The sequence below is a fragment of the Caloenas nicobarica genome, chromosome 3, assembly GCF_036013445.1.
Source record: "Caloenas nicobarica isolate bCalNic1 chromosome 3, bCalNic1.hap1, whole genome shotgun sequence".
Classification (NCBI taxonomy): domain Eukaryota; kingdom Metazoa; phylum Chordata; class Aves; order Columbiformes; family Columbidae; genus Caloenas; species Caloenas nicobarica.
Genome location: NC_088247.1, coordinates 96,866,865 through 96,882,911, shown reverse-complemented (window position 1 = coordinate 96,882,911; position 16,047 = coordinate 96,866,865). Strand labels below are relative to the sequence as shown.

The 16,047-nt window shown below is 41.6% G+C and overlaps 1 long non-coding RNA gene across 1 annotated transcript in view; it reads right to left on the bottom strand.

The window, feature by feature from the left end:
• The window catches only part of LOC135986855 (uncharacterized), a 79,877-nt gene that overhangs the window by 1,782 nt on the left and 62,048 nt on the right, over positions 1–16,047 (bottom strand). The window contains exon 3 of the long non-coding RNA XR_010605934.1: positions 6,476–6,573. This is a non-coding gene — a long non-coding RNA (uncharacterized LOC135986855). The remainder of the gene's footprint in view (positions 1–6,475; positions 6,574–16,047) is intronic.

The following is a 16,047-nucleotide window of genomic DNA, read 5'->3' as shown; positions in this document are numbered from 1 at the left end:
AGATTTTTATGGATGCACAGTTAAAAAAAGATAGGAGTCAACAATGAATGGTCAGGCTGCCAACAAGATTTTTCAGCCACAACCCAACTTCAAAGACTTCCTATTAAAAATTATGAAGGGAAACTAAACAAAGCCTCCACAAAACATTCCGAGGGCATAAAAATAAACACTGTGTGATATTTCACACTGAAAGGCCATCAACTTTTAGAGGAAGAGAAGGATCCTACACAGGAATATGCATCTTCTCTTACACTTGCCAAGTTAAGAAAGCTCAGCCGAGATGCTCTGAAAACACTTTCCCACGAAAACACGGCACTATTCGACCTGCCAACAAACCCTTTGTATAAGAGGTATGTCCCATTTTACCCATTAACAGTGTTCTAATTTACACCAAGTTCCTTGGTTTTGGCCCTTCTTTTTAAAGTTTGAAGTGACAAGCATTAGTCAAAGGACAAGAAATAGTAGTGATACAAACCAGTGAGCAAGAATTAATATCTCCAGGAGACAATTAAAAGACTGCAAGAATTTCGGGAGTAAGGACAGTAAAAACACTCATTCTTAAGGCGGCAAACAACATGATTTTGGTATAAAAATGAATTGAGCAGCCAGCCAGGCCCCTGACTCCCTCCCTACTCCTCTCACAGGCAGAAGCACCAGAGTGGCAGATGCTGCCACCTGCACCAGCAGCCACGGCTGGTTTTGTGGTCACCAGAGAAAGCGTCAGCCCTTGGGCAGGCACCAAACTCCGCTTACTGCCCCCTTTCACCTGGGGGTTACCTGTCATAGTTCTCAGGGCACGGGAAAACAGTCAAGAAGGTTTTACATCTGAGGCATTAGCACAAAACTGTCCTTCCCTCCCTCAGAAGAAATAATTTTTAAAAAATGCTCATAGGAATTTCCTTTCCAGCAGCTCCAGCATCCTCAACTCACCTCCTGGTTGGGAGGTGGGACATCCTGCTGTTTGTTAGCTGGATTACCAAGTCATCGTTACAGTTACACAGATACATTTGTAAAAATCTGAAAAAAAAATAATTAATTATATTAAAATACCAATCAAGTCACAAAAGGACTGGGAAGTTCAGTCGCTGTGAGAATCACATTTGAAAAAATCTGCATTGTTTTCAAACACTTATTCCCCTGCCAAAAAAAACCAAAAAACCCAATCCCCCCTCCAAAAAAAACCCTCAAAAACCAACCAACCAACCAAACAAACAAAAACAAACAAGAAAAAGAAAATATGAAAACCTTCCTTTCAAAAGCATCACTGAGCTGGAGGAAGAAAAGTGCAAATATTTTAAAAGCTTTGTTATTCTACCTTCAGGTAACATAGAAGAAGAACAGAGAGGCACATCGATAAAAGCATAATCAGTAATAAGCCAGTCCCTTAGATACCAGCTTTTTTTTATTTTAGTACTTGAACCAGCTTAAATTCAAGGGCTTGATGCTCTATATGCTGAGTATTTGTGATCAGATTTAATGAAATGCTCACAGTATACATTTTGTGGGGGATTAAAATCTAACAGCATTTCGGTGCTGTACGCAACATCATTAAGGCTTTAGGGACAAAGTTAGTCTCTGGCCAACTGAGAAGCTGCTGGCACTGTACAGAATGATTTCTATTTCTTCCAGTGAATGATCTTTCTTTCTTTCAGGAAGAAAAGGGTGTTCTTTCTCCTTTTGGTTTAGCACTTGTCTCTAAACACCCATCATTGCAATTTATCACAACAGCTCTAACTACTAAACAGTTAAATCGAACAAGTAAATGCAGGGGGGTTTTAAAGCAACGGTGGTTCTGCAGTTCCGTGTTTCTTGTCTTCCTAAAAGTCATTTATGCTACTCAACCTGTCACATTTCTGACATTAGAGATATATCCCAATTATGCAACCATTACAAAGAAATATGAAAACAAATGCAAAAGCACAGAAACATCTCTGTAGGACTGCCTAGAAAGAGAAATACCCTATTTAAGTCTACGGATGGAATCTGGACTCAAACTAATGGGAATTCGATTGATTTCAGAGACAAGGTTTCACTCCAGCTCTTTGACTTCCATCATTTCAGTGTGGTCCCCTGCAACTCGCACAGCTCCCTTCTCCGGACTGAGCGCCAGGGACACGCCAAGCTGCTGAAATGCCTTGACACACTCCAACTGTCTCCCTCTTCAAACACAAGCAACTGTAAGGCAATATAAAGAACAGCCTCTCCTGGAAGGGTGCCATAACTTAATTCTGGTAAACACAAAAAGGAAGAATATACCAATGTTATCAGTCTTCAATGTAGGTGATCTGCTTTTCCACGAAACTATAACACTGGAGAGTCAGATCTTAGAGAAGGTGGCGGGCAGTAACATATCAAGGAGATGGTAATTATAAAAAATACAAACCCACCCTCAGCTCCGTCACACACCTGCAGAATTTTTCAACCCTAGTAAACAACAGCTCAGGCCACAGTCACGCCATTGAACTGCCCGAATCCACATGAATTTCAGAGCAAGATGTTCGCTCCAAATAAGTCAGTGCTTGGAAGCTGGGCTGGGTGTGGGCTGCAAAACCAGGACTGAGCGCCAGCCAGTTACAGTTTCAGAACAGAGTTAATGGAGAGGGATGACAAAAGCCTGTAGGAGAGCAGATGCTGAAGGAAGCAGACTCATGAATAGGCTGTAAAATTATTATAGCACTGATCTAAGCCATCTCAGTAAGTTGCACAGCTGTGTATCAAGAGGGAACTGGACCCTGTGGTTTCTCCAACTTTTTTCCAGTTTTTCAGCTGTCACTTTAAGCAAAGATCTACATGCTTTTATAGATGAATTACTAGTTAGCCCGAACTAACAGGACAGAGCACGTGCAGCTACTCATGAGCAACAGTACCGCAGATGCTCGTTTGCTGGGGCACCAACCCTCTCCATGTCGCTCCCTTTGGGGCAGTAACACATCAGTTAAAGCAAGTTTAACCACCACTTCTAGCAGCCTAAAACATTTTTTATAACTCTCAACCCAAGGCACGCCTGCTTACAGAAACACGTTATTGCTATGTGTTCTCCCAACACGGGAGACGTGTTTTAACCGCGCCTTCCTGGCCTCCAGTCGCACAGCCTGAGACAGGGTTTTCTCAAGTGGCTGTCTTTTGCTATTAGAACGTAAGCTTCATTTACAACAGCAGGTATGATGAAATCCAAACCCAGAAGGTATCTGTTCCCTTCCTTCCTTTCTTTCTTTCAATTCTCCCTCACACTTTGCTTCAGTAGAAACAAAACAGGATTTATCTCATTCGATTTTTAGCCTTTTTTAAAGATAATGTTTTTATTGGCCTGTTTTGTTATTTGGAGCTGTGAGATTTTCTGCGAAGCTATTCCTAAATCTAGACAACTACTATTCACATCAGCTCACTCCCTGAGTTTCCTTCAGGACAGACACAGGAACACACAGCAGTTCCTGCCCTGATAGCCTCCGTTCTAATACTGATGCTGCCAACAGCCCCTGCTGCACAGGCCAACTATAATCCAGCCTTTAAGTAAGAGACAGGCATGATTTTCAGCTGGGCACTACTGAAGTACAACTATCACTAAGAACCCACCAAAAAGAGCGGCTTTAAAAACCAAGAGAGAGCTAGCCAAGAACGGACACAGCTGGATGACCCAAACCCAGCTCTCAGGAGTGGAGCTGGTGCTACTCCTGTACCTTCGGATGTGACAACGGTGGCAATGCTGGAAGGCTAAGCAGCATCGAGAGTGGTGTATTTCAGCTCCGTGCTCTTGCAGGCTGCTCAGATGCCAGGTTTGCTCCAGTAACTCTTTTTGCAGCCACTGTTCAAGCCCCAGCTTCAGTTCTTTTTGGCACAAGAAAGAAGCACGTGAAAAAAAGCACCGCGGTACTGAAATGGAATGAACAGTTTCTAATGCCAAAGCAAGGTGGCTGGGTGAACTAGCAGAGAGAGAAGGTGAAAGAGGCGAGAAGACAACAACTCAAAATTTTATTTTATTTTTTTTTAATTTTAAAAAAAATTATCTATAGAAACCCCGAACACATCTGATAGAGCAATAAAGAGAGGCAGAGACCGAAAACAAGGGTGAAAAGGTATCAGGTTTGTGGCTATTTTGCTTAGAACAGACACCAAAACAGCAATATGGATTTCAAGGACCAACAGTAATTTTATAGTGGATACGTTATATCTCAAGGACAAATGCTTATAGGGCTGAAGACCTTTTCATCCCAATCCTGGATACTACTGCTCACTTGTTTTCTACCACACTTGAATTTTGGCTTGCTTTGAAGGCAGAGGGCTCCAATTCAGGCCCATATCCACATACAAGCCCAAAGGTTGGAGGACTTGGGCAAAACCACCACCACCAAAAAACCCACTTCAGTATACAAGAACATAAGCAAATAAAGTAATTTCAAAAGTGAAAAGAGGATGGAAAGGAAGCAAAATATTTAGTACACTGATTTTATAGCAAGAATAGTAAGAAGGGTATACACTCTTAAAACGGATGGAGAAAACAGATTAGCTGCTTTTTAATATTAATACTCATAATTCTTCAACAGTTGAACAAATCCTTCAAAAATTATCATTCTCTTTGCAGCTGAGCTCCTTCTGCAGTGCAGTTGGAAAGGCTGCTGAGTCTCATGTGGCTGCTCATTTAAGCTGTTCCCATTTCCACTCTTACGAGAGACTAGAATGTCCTAATTCGGTTTAATAAAGAACACATTGGACTGGGGGGAAGGGAGAGCAACAACAGCATTGGGAGGGGAACTGAGCGACTTCTCTACTTCAATGAAGTTTTGAAAAAAAAAAGGCAATAAAAAAACAACAGCAAAAACAACAGTTGATCATCTCAGGAAAGCCTCTAGAAAAGGGGGAGGAGAAAGGAAGACAAACAAGCAGAAATATTTTCCTCTCCTTCTGATCTAAGTTATAAGTAGAAAACGCATTCAGAGGCACTGGTAATTTAATGATTTTTTTTTTTTTCTCAAAACTAACAGAATTTTGGTTATTCAAGAAGAGGAGGCTGATTTCTAAATAAAGCCATTAACTCAATTTACTTTAAGGGAGATATAGTTCCATGAGTCCCAAACAAACAAAGAAGGTTGCTTCAACAAATCTGATTATCTCTGCTGTCAGTTAAGTGGCATTACGGTTTCGAGGTACTTTGAAGGGTTCTGAGAACTGTGGCTGATGCAGGTATCGCATTACTTCATAAAAATGGCAAATACAAAATGATGTGATCTCCTCGCAATACTGATTAAAACTAAAAATAAAAGATGCAAACCTTGACTAAAGCCAGAAGGGCACTTGAATTGCATATTCCATGACTAAGTGACTAAAAAGGTTACAGAAGAGAGCATTAATTAAAGGGGCTCTTCACCTGTGATCAACACAATTTTTTTTTCCATATTCACCAATACATTACTGCATATTTGACCAAGGCTGAAGCTGTCTATGAAACTTGATTCGAAATCTCTTCAGCCAATCAGGCTTTACTGACTGTACATCAAGGACAATACTCTCAAATGCTTCCTGGAAAATAAACAAGTCCCATTATCAAAATTGCCCTCAATTTCACGTTTTAGTTTACTTCTATTACTAAATTGAGTGACCTGTTTATCCCCAGCAAGATCCTAGCTCCACAGACAAGACCCCAGCACGAGGACACAGAGGTTAGACCTTGCCCACTCTGGTCACTGCTGTTGATTTGGGGGAGTAGGGGAAATTTTTATGCCTTTCCACTCAAATATCATTCCATCAGCTCTTGTTGTGACCACAGCTGCCATAAGCACACAATTTCAGTATAAGGTGAGCATCCTTATGACTTAACTAGTTTCTTCCTGACCTCTGCAGTGTTTATGCTCTGAAGTTTGTGATGTGATCGCCTTTTTCTGTAACTGTAAATGCTGTGAAATATCAGAGAACATATGCTGGGATTTGCAAAAACAGGCAAGAAGGAAACATCCTGAGACAGATAAACAATTAAAAAAAAAAAGGCTGAAGTAGTAGTATGTGGAAAAAAGCATATGGCTAAGCCTTCTGTAGGGAGGGAACAGCTATTTTGAGCCCAGTGTATCCCCCAAAGGAGAGTGAGTTTTCAGAAATGCAGATGTAGGGCCTTCTGAAAAGTCAGTCCCTCTAAAATACATCATGTTGGTACCTAGCCATGGAGCCAAGCAAAGTCCAACAGCTATGCAGAACTGACCGCCATGGCTGGCCTTTTTTTTTTCTTAAAGAAAAAAAAAAAAAAAAAAAGAGGTTATGTTGATTTTACTTGCATGGGACAACGCAGCCAAGGTAGACCTTTAAGAAAGACTTAAATGTGTGGGGATCTCCTGTGTCATACATACCGCAGTACATAAATTCATGTTTTACAGGACACAAAGCCACCACACTAGCCATATTTGAGAATAAAGCCACAATAAAGCCACAGTAAAGCCACAGAGACCCAAGACCAAATTTTGGAAGTGGACACATGATGCTGCAACATTACCTGATTTTTGAGGATTTGTGAGACTGCTGTATCTTGCTGTGCTGTCTTTGCCATAACATTTCATGCTGGTTTCATTCTGTGATCTCAAAGTGATGTATCTAAACATAAAGCAAAAGAATGAAAATTATTTTTTTCCTCCACGTGATTATTTTATAAACTATCACCAGCTTGCCCCAAACCATGAGTAGACCTGCAAGAATGAGCTTCCTATTGTAACATAATCAAATACTAAATTCTAATCAATACAGTATCTCCACGCTGCTCTGTTCTTCAAGTCACTATCACCAAGGACATCTATCAGCACTGTAAACTCCCTCAAAGAACAACAGAGACTCTCCTTCCCATATCAATAAGGAGAGACTGCTTCACTGTCAAATCTCTGGGATTGATACATCCACATCCCCTCAAATTACAGACTGAAATACAAATAAATTCATCTTTTCTTCTTACTCAGCTTGGCGCCTACTACAAAATAAAGAACGGGTTATGTTGATGCAATAAATTAAACGAGATTGTGCCTTTCCTACGGAGACCGTAAAGATTTCACAGCATCTTACACTGCTTTGACAGAACTCAAAGATGGGCTGGATGCTCTCACAGAGAAGAGATTTGCTGGCCCAGAGCTTGCAACCTACATGACAAGCGTCAGACAAACAAGAGAAGGTACAGCAATCAGGAAGGGAGGGATTAATGAAAGTCAAAAGGTGCGGGAGATACAATCGGGTTGTCACCCAGTGCAGAAGAGATATCTAGACAAGGCATCTTAAATTATTTAAATGAAAACAACACAATTGTTTTTGTAGGCGCTGTTGCCAAGACGGCTTTTAGGGAAGGCCCTGAACAAGACAAGCCTGGAAGCTTCAGGTGCATTTCACAGCTCACTGATGTCAATGAGAAACTCTCCATTCACATCGAGCCCTGCCAGGATTTGGAAAGTCATTCCAGCTATAAGAAGAAACTGTATAAACAACCGCTTGTGGGAGAAACGCACAGATAATCCCAGTGACCTCGATCAGCATTTTCCTCCTCTCACCTTCATGCTAAGGTTCACTTGTTAAAACTATTCTTTAAAAATCTCTGATAATAGGTCCCAAGCGCTCCACCGCTACTCCATACAGCAATAAGAAGCCCCCCAAATCCAGCAGTTCCTCCCACAGAACCAGAGCCCTCCCTTAGCCCACCACCAAGGCAGGAGACACGAACCCAAGCAGCTCCCTTGTCTTGCCCAACACCAGCCTCTGCTTCCCCCTTCTCCTTCCCCCAAGCCCACAGCAAACACACGGGTCCACAGCACAATCCAGACACCAACTCGCTCCATCAAAACGCACGCCACAGGAGACAGCAGAGCTCCTCACAAAGCCTAACATGCCCAAAATGCCTGTCTTCGACAGAACACCTCAGCTGATGGTAAATGCTGGTAGCATCGCACAGGGGCACATGGATTTTTCTTGGGTCCTAGCAAGTTTTTGCTTACAACGTTACTGCGCTGAGTCCCAATAACTAAAATCTGTGCACGCCCATGTCTTGCTACAAATGTGAGCTGAAATGCTACAAACATCCTCAAAAGCAAACCACTCATTACCTGCTTGCATCTTATCCGCTGATGGCTTTTCTCAGCAAATCCCATTAATTTGCCTCTTAGTTGAAATAAGACAGGTTTTAATAAACCCACATGTACTTAATGCTTTTCCTAAGTTGTTTTTTATACTGGTTTGTAATGGGCATATTGAATCTTCTAGATGACTGACAGGTGTATGTATTGCCTTTGCTTTGTGTTTGTAACAAGAAATATTCAGAGACACAGGGAAATTCTGAGCTTAATGTCAGCAGAGCCAAAAGAGAAAACTTTTCTTTGCACACTTTAACACACCTGTTTAGAACTTGCCAAGATGTTTAAACTTCATTTAAAAAAATAACTGCTATATCATGACCAAAGTTACAGTATATAGTTTTGCTTTCTTTTTCATTTATCCATCTGCTCTGGAACAACGAACACTAGTATGAAAACTAAAAACTTCACAGTATTCTACAAACCATCGCTGGCAGCTTCCTACAGAGACCAGGCCAATGGACACCCGGAAAAGCAACAACCGGAATGCCCAGGAAAAACTTTTCCTGTTTTTCTTATTTGTTTTGGCCGCTTTTCCCACTCTACCACCTTCAAAGCTACAATACCACCCATATGCAGGTGTATGTAAATTAGCAGATACTTGCACAGCTCTCACATGTAACACCACAGCTAAAGAATGAAACTTCAGGCATTTTAGGGCCAGAGGTAGTTAACTGATGGCTGATAAATACTGAAAACAGGCCCAATGTAATTAACGCAGGACCAAACACTGCAAAAGTACATAAAATTCACAGATGAGGTTTTAATTCCTTTCATTCAATTTTAATCAGCATCTCATTTTTTGAGGTTTAGATTATAAAGTCATCTAACCAGCCCCTAGATTTTGCATATAACCAAAGCACAGTAAGGAGAAGCTAAGAAGTGAAGCCTACAGCAACATTTACAAATTAAGAGCTAAGTCAGAGATCAGCTATCCCATACACACAAAATAAATTTTTGTTCTTCTCTCTTCATTAGGATTGATGACACTGCTGGAAAATAAGGAGCACATAATACCTTTTATGGGAATGTAAAGCACAGACGAATTAGCAGCGAGAGAACACAGCTAAATCAATTTCTCATCTCAAGATAGTAATGGAGGCAATTTCTTGAACTTTACTATGCTTGTAACGTATTGATCAGCAAAGCTTCACACTCAAAGTTAAACTAGGTATTTTTCCAGGGATAAAATGGAGAATGGCAGTAAAACTCTAGGCAACACACCAAAGAACTGGGATTTCCTCCAGCTGTGTTACAGTTTAGAAACTCAAAGTTTCCACCTACCTGCAAGTTACTGCAACACGAGAGGAAGATTTCTAGATGAAGGCTGAATTAGCCCTGCAGGAGCCTTCAAGGAGCAGATTTCGGGAGAAGCAGGAAGACACAGTGCTGCTCTGGGAGCGGTGGCACAAACACCAGTATGAGCTCCCCTTGGCTGCAGGTCACCGTAACGAGCCACATCCCAGAGGTCTTTCGGCCTCGGCTGCCACTGCATCGTGCTCAGAGATGCTGATCCCCTTCCCAAAATTCTGCTACTGCTCTGAGGCCTAACCACACGGTAGGACAGGGAGAGCCTTTGTCTGGCCGATGAAGATGTCCCACTCAACCGCCATGAAGAGCGGTGACGCCAAGGAAGGCGACACACGTGCTCCGTGGGATGGTCAAGTGCGCTTGGCGCAGGCCACGTGCTTCCAAGGACAACGGCAGATTGAGATACGAAAAGAACAATACCAATGAAAGATGAGGATACGCATATCCTCTACTGAAGTGAAATGTTGGACATACATCCTTCTAGAATAGCTATATTTACTTTAACAGGATGGACTTTTGTATCATTTGACATTAAGAACTTAACTGAAGCGTCAAAATTGGGAACTCGGACTTTCTACAGATCAGCATCAGTGCATCCAAAATGTGATTCTGAGTGAAAAAAACCTCAGTCATTTGGCATTTTTGTTCTGCTGCCCAGTGGCCACCTGTCTACCTAACCACACACAAACGTCACATGACAACCTTCTCATGATATGAATAAACCTCACCTACTTTAGATCAATCAAACACAAGAGTTTTCTCTACTGTGTTTATCATTACTTCTATTACAACAAGGGTGACCGAGAGCATCCTGTTATCTAAATTGCTTGCTTGTAATTAAACAGTATTTAATTATTTTTGGAGCGGAAAAGGGGAAAGGAAGCCACCTTCAGATAAGAAGCATAAGAACAACAACAGAGTACATGTATTAAACAAGCAATACCAACAAAGCCTGTAATATCAACCGGCAAAACCAGCAAGAAAAAAGTTGAAAGTACCAGAACTATCATCAGCAATCACGTATCATTAATTTGGTTCACTTAACACAACTACATCAGAGCACGGTCTCTCCCCACATGCTGGAAATCCTCTCTTAACCATCAGCTTCATGATTTTGTTGCCCTTCCCAGGTCCATGTTCAGCGTTCTGCTTGCACCTTTTTTCTTAGAGAAACTCTAAGATTTGAAATTGTCTTCTTAAGACAGTATTCTTCATGCATGCAAGCTTGGTTTTGTATGCTCATTTCTGCATCTTTGAAATGCTTCAGGAATATCGTATTACATTTATTTCCAATGTGAATCTCTTTAGACAAATGACGCATCTTTCAGATGAGATGCTATGGCACATACAGATTACAAATTCCAGAAATCTATTAGTTTTTCACGTGTGGGGTCCAACACTTTGCACAATCTAACATCATACAGTATGTGTTGTGTTTAAAGCGGTTTTGACTTGAGCCGCTGGTCAGATGGCCACCAGTCACACAAAGCAAACGGTCACACAAAGCAAATGGGTGCTCACAGAAGAGACCACAGGTGTAACTGGAGAGTACCCAGGAGATGCCTGCTTGGAGACGCTGCATCAAGAGGCTGCTCTGCGGCACTGGCCAGAACACAACCCAGTTCCCTCAGGCAGGGCTCTGCTTATCCCATCCAGGAGAAAAATACTCTTCCTTGCAATTCCTTCCATATTTCATTACATAAACTTCGAACAACGCAGCAAATTAATTGGGAGTCCCACACAGCCTCCCTCTAGAAGAGTTTCATTTATGTTCACAGCAAATTCATCATACGTACCATGCTGGCCAGCAGTGTTGTTGGAGGGGAAAAAAATAAACGCTGCTTACAGTTTTCTAATAAAGTCCACTTATGTAAAACAAGGCTAAAATGAAGTTATAAAAGCATACTTTCATTCTGGCATTTAATCTGAAAGATGTTGGCTTAATATCTTATCTGCATGATATCATTTAAAAAGGATATTTCATTATATGGTATTGTCTAAAAGCCGGAATGGTTCTTCCATCAGTCTAATACAGCCTCTACACAGAGCAGTCAGGTTGAATAAAGTAAAATTATAGCAGTGGCAGGCTGTCATCCACCGGGGGAAGGCGCACTAGCAGGACACTCATCCGAGTTGGTATTTGCCAGCAAGAGAAGCTCAGATTCACCCTGACAATCCTGTCTCTATCCCCACCTTGTGAGCAAGTATGTTTGGGTAGGCAAAGGTTTGTCTGTCTATTCCTTCACCTCCTGTGCTTGTCCGCTTCTTCCCTTTCTCTTCTTTCCCTAAGCCAGTCCCTTCTCCAAAACTGACTCCCTTTCCAAGATGCATTTTCTTCTCCTCTGTCATGCCAGGTGTCACTCCTCCGGTACCTGGCCAGCGTCCTCTCCTCTGCCTCTACTCAGCTCTCTTCCCTCGGGTCCACGACCTTTATCTCCTGCCACACAACCATTTCTTGTCCTCTCCTTATTGAATTCAGATTCGTCCTGGCTGGCAGTGCAAGCTTGGCAGCTCCACAGCTTCCCAAGAAACCATCAGCTTCCCCTGCACATGGAATTGAAGACACGGGAGCACCACACACTTAGGCAGCAGCACATTTATGCTTTCTGTTTTGTTTTCTGTTCCTTCACTGATGCATACTGACACTTGTTTCACCGATCATCACGCTGCCATTTTTACAGGACAACCACAAAGTTTCCCTCCAGAGCAGTAACACCTGGTGCAGCACCCATTCATCAGGGGGTACACCACGCTTTGCTTTATCTACAAGCAATTTCCTCTGGCATTTTATCATCCAGTCATTCAGTACAAGGAGTTCTCCTGCAACACATTTCAGCCAGCCCTTCTTTTCACTATTCTTAATTCCCTAAGCATACACTCCTGCAAAATTTTACTTCCTCACTTTAAACTACGAAGACAACTGAAAGTGGTCAAAGGAAATCATTTCCAAAAGTGATGTCAATAAATAACCCTGTTTCCTTGAAAAATCAGTCAGACTATTCCTTTCCCTTCATAAAATTACTGGCCACTCTCCTAAATGAAATTCCTCAATCACTCAAAAAACACCCCAAATCAAACCCAACCAAACAAAGCCACAAACAAACAACAAAACCCACACAAACAAAAAAACCACTTCACCAACATCAAGTATGCACTCCCTATAACAAGCTTTAGCTTTAACTGTCCCAGTTTGGCAGAGTTGAGAACACTTCATGGCAAGATCTACTGTCAAGAGCCCAACAACCTAAAACTCGGACTTCTCATGCCATGCTACACATGCTGTCCCTGGTCCAAGATGATGGAGCAGGAGATCCACAGCTCAGGAAACAGCACTACCAGGCCAAAAAAACCAAACCAGAAACAAAAACCAACCCCACACAAACGAGAAACAAAACTAAACAAAAAAACCCCACCAACTCCAAACAAATAAGCAGATAAACCTAAAAGTCTAACGGCTACTGCTTGGCTTCAGATCGTCCGCACAGAAGGTAGGAGGAAAAATCTCAAAAAACACCATCCCACCCCTCTGCAGACAGACTCCTATACAGTGCCAAGAATATTTTGATGTATAATAACTTTTCAACTGAATATTCATTTCTGAATTGAAGGGAAACATCTTAAGGGCGAGTGGGCGTAAGAAATGATACCTCCTCGGCACCGCCGCGCTATTTATTAAAGGCTGTGAATACCCACAAGAATTCAGCTTTGGCCTTTGCACCGTACACTAACAAGCTTCATTTACTGACGTTCACAGAGCATATGCAGCTCAGCTTCAAATGATCCCTTTGAAAGGGACAATTAAATCAGACAACTGGAAATTGAACGACCAACAGAGCTAATTAAATTCTCAAGTCCTGTTTGTATATTTACCCAAATCTTTCTCACCATTCTTGCTGGGAAGGGGAATGGGTCGATTTGGGAGGCCGAGGGAACAAACATGTGCCTTTTTTTCCTCCCCCACCCCTCCATAGTTACAGATCTGTTTGGAACAAAACCTGAGACATGAAATCAATGCAGCCAGTGGTGGAATTCATCTTATTGTGGCAGAAATACTCCATTTTCCCTAGCTTATATTGTAAATTGCTTTCTGATATACCAGGTTATTATTTTTTTAGCCCCTTTGGTTCCTTACATAATGAAATGCCATGCCATTCAGCTTTTACAATTACTTTTACCATTTTCAGAGGAACATTGACACTCAGCAGCTTTCTCAACTTTCTGTGAAGAATTTATTCCCCACAAGTATTAGCTCCGCTGAGTATTTTCTTTCTTCATTACATTCAAAGCTCTTAGCCATTCCTACAGAAATCTTTCCTCATGTACAGGCTTTTCTGTAGAGTAGGTAGTATTTGCCAACCCTCAGTTTCCTCTCCTAGTGTTCCACATAACCAGAAGTAGCACAGAAAAGAGGAAAGGACGATGCTTTTTAATACCATGGTGCCTTCAGCTTGCAGGCAAGGGACAATGGCTGAGCACAACATATGGACGCATTTCTGCAACAAATTCAGAGTTTGCATGTAGTACGTGCAAAAATGACAATGCTCCCACAAGATCTCCTAGCTAAGCTCTGAACATTTTGCCCAGTTACCCTACAGGTACAGACACACAGCCTCTCAAATTTGAGAACTGGCTTCTGTGACTTCTCTTACAAGACTGCCCAAACTTTGGGGCGTGCACGTTTCCAGCCCCTCTAACTTTGCTTTCAGGGTATTGCCCACACTAATTGCGGGCCAAGCAGCACAATGTCCTCTCCAATTTTGCCAACTTGTGACAAAGCACACACGCCTTACAAAAGTACTTTTTTGATACAGAAGTGCCGAACTAAACACATTACGTTCTGCAAGGAGCAAGTTCACTCTGCTTTCTTGAGAGAAATATAAACAGAGAAACCCAAGTTGAGGTAATGTCTCCCTTCCCAGGCAGGCTAAGGAGAATTATTTTGCTATTGGGTAGTTTATGGTTTTTTTGTTTTTCTCCTTAGCTTTGTTTTGTTTTTTAATTTTGTGAACAACTAAGGGGGAAAAGAGCACCTTAAGGAAACAGTCTTTTAAATAAATTAATGGCTAAAGCTTTATTTCTGACAAAATTGCCAGCTTGTTTTCTAGCAGAACAACAGGAAGGAGTTTCCAGAAAGTACCTAACAAGCACCAGGAATGAAGCTTTCTCTATAGCGGACACAGTACAACATCATAGGATCTTCTCCTGGGAATGAATTATAAGGAGGAAACACTTTGAAGAAGCTAATAAAGTTGTTTGTCATCTGTGGCTCTACCTTGCATCCCAGTTGACCATGTTATCCTTCAGAAGTGCTACCAAGCATCACACTGCCAACTGAAAGCAATGTATACCTAACCATTTCATACCATTTTCAGCTCTATCACAGACAGAGCTTGAGTTATTGCCACAGACAGTTCAAGAACCAAAAGGCTCTGCCTGTGTTTTCCCCATGACCCAACTGGCATCCTGGCATGGTCCTTTGCATGAAAGCAAAGGAACTGGGGGCTCTGCAACAGGGAGCCCAAAGATCATCTCGCATTGCAAGTCCCAATTTTGTCTGAGGTCACAGCGACCTGAATCCAGCATGAATTATGCATCATCACCCTCCAATCAAGTGGATCCGAGCCAACTGAACCTCATAGAAGTTTTGGTTGCTAGGAGGTAGCGGTGGACATATTCTAAAGTCCTGTTTACGCAAATCATCAAGGTTCCCCTCTGGAATCACCTTCTACAGTCTTCTCACTGGTTTCTCCTTCTGAGACAGACTTTTGCTAAAATCTGTGATTTCCAGTCTGCTGTCATCTAGAGAAGCCTCTATGAATTATTTTTCCAAACAGTCCACAAAAGACCTCCAACATCTTTAAAACAAGCTCATATATTTAAACAAACTAGATAACACACTTAGCATAAATTCTGCTCAGATAAGTCTTGCATTCAGACATGGTGTTGTACAGATGCCCACGTATCAAGTTCCGAGTCTCAGACTCCACAAGCCAGCGCCAGCAGAAAGAACCTCAGTACCACTTTATATAGCTTGTCACAGCTTTTCAGCCTCCTCTTTCTCTCTGAAAGACTTATCTCAAATGGATACGTGATATTTTTACATCAACATTTTTCATAAATTGTTTTATGTGGATATTAAGTTTCAGAATGTGCTATCTGGAAATCTAGGCTGCTCCAGATCATGCTTTTAAAGACTTACTCTATAATTCTCCTACCAGTTTGTAGAAGATGCTTTTTTATCCTCTGATTTAGAAATGCATAAAAGGATTTTCCATGGTTATCTTCGCTAAGGTTGGACTTATCAGCGTACTTATTTATTGCATTGTTTACATGTACTGTGAGCCACCCAATGAGGAAATGGAGAAATAAAAATAAAAACTAACTCCTCCTTTAGACCACATCGTTTCTGACACCATTTCTACTTGGAGATGAGCTCAGTTTTGTTTGGTTTATGGAAGAAGAGATTAAGTAAACACAGACTTAAGTTTTACATCATTTACTGAACCTATGCCATACATTTATCATCAGGCCATAGACTCAAGCTGAAGTGCTAATGACAGACACAAAGAAAAGGTAATGTTATTTCAATAATTAGTAAGCAAGCGATTCTCAGAACAGTGTTATCTGATTTATCACAGGATTCTGGAAAGAA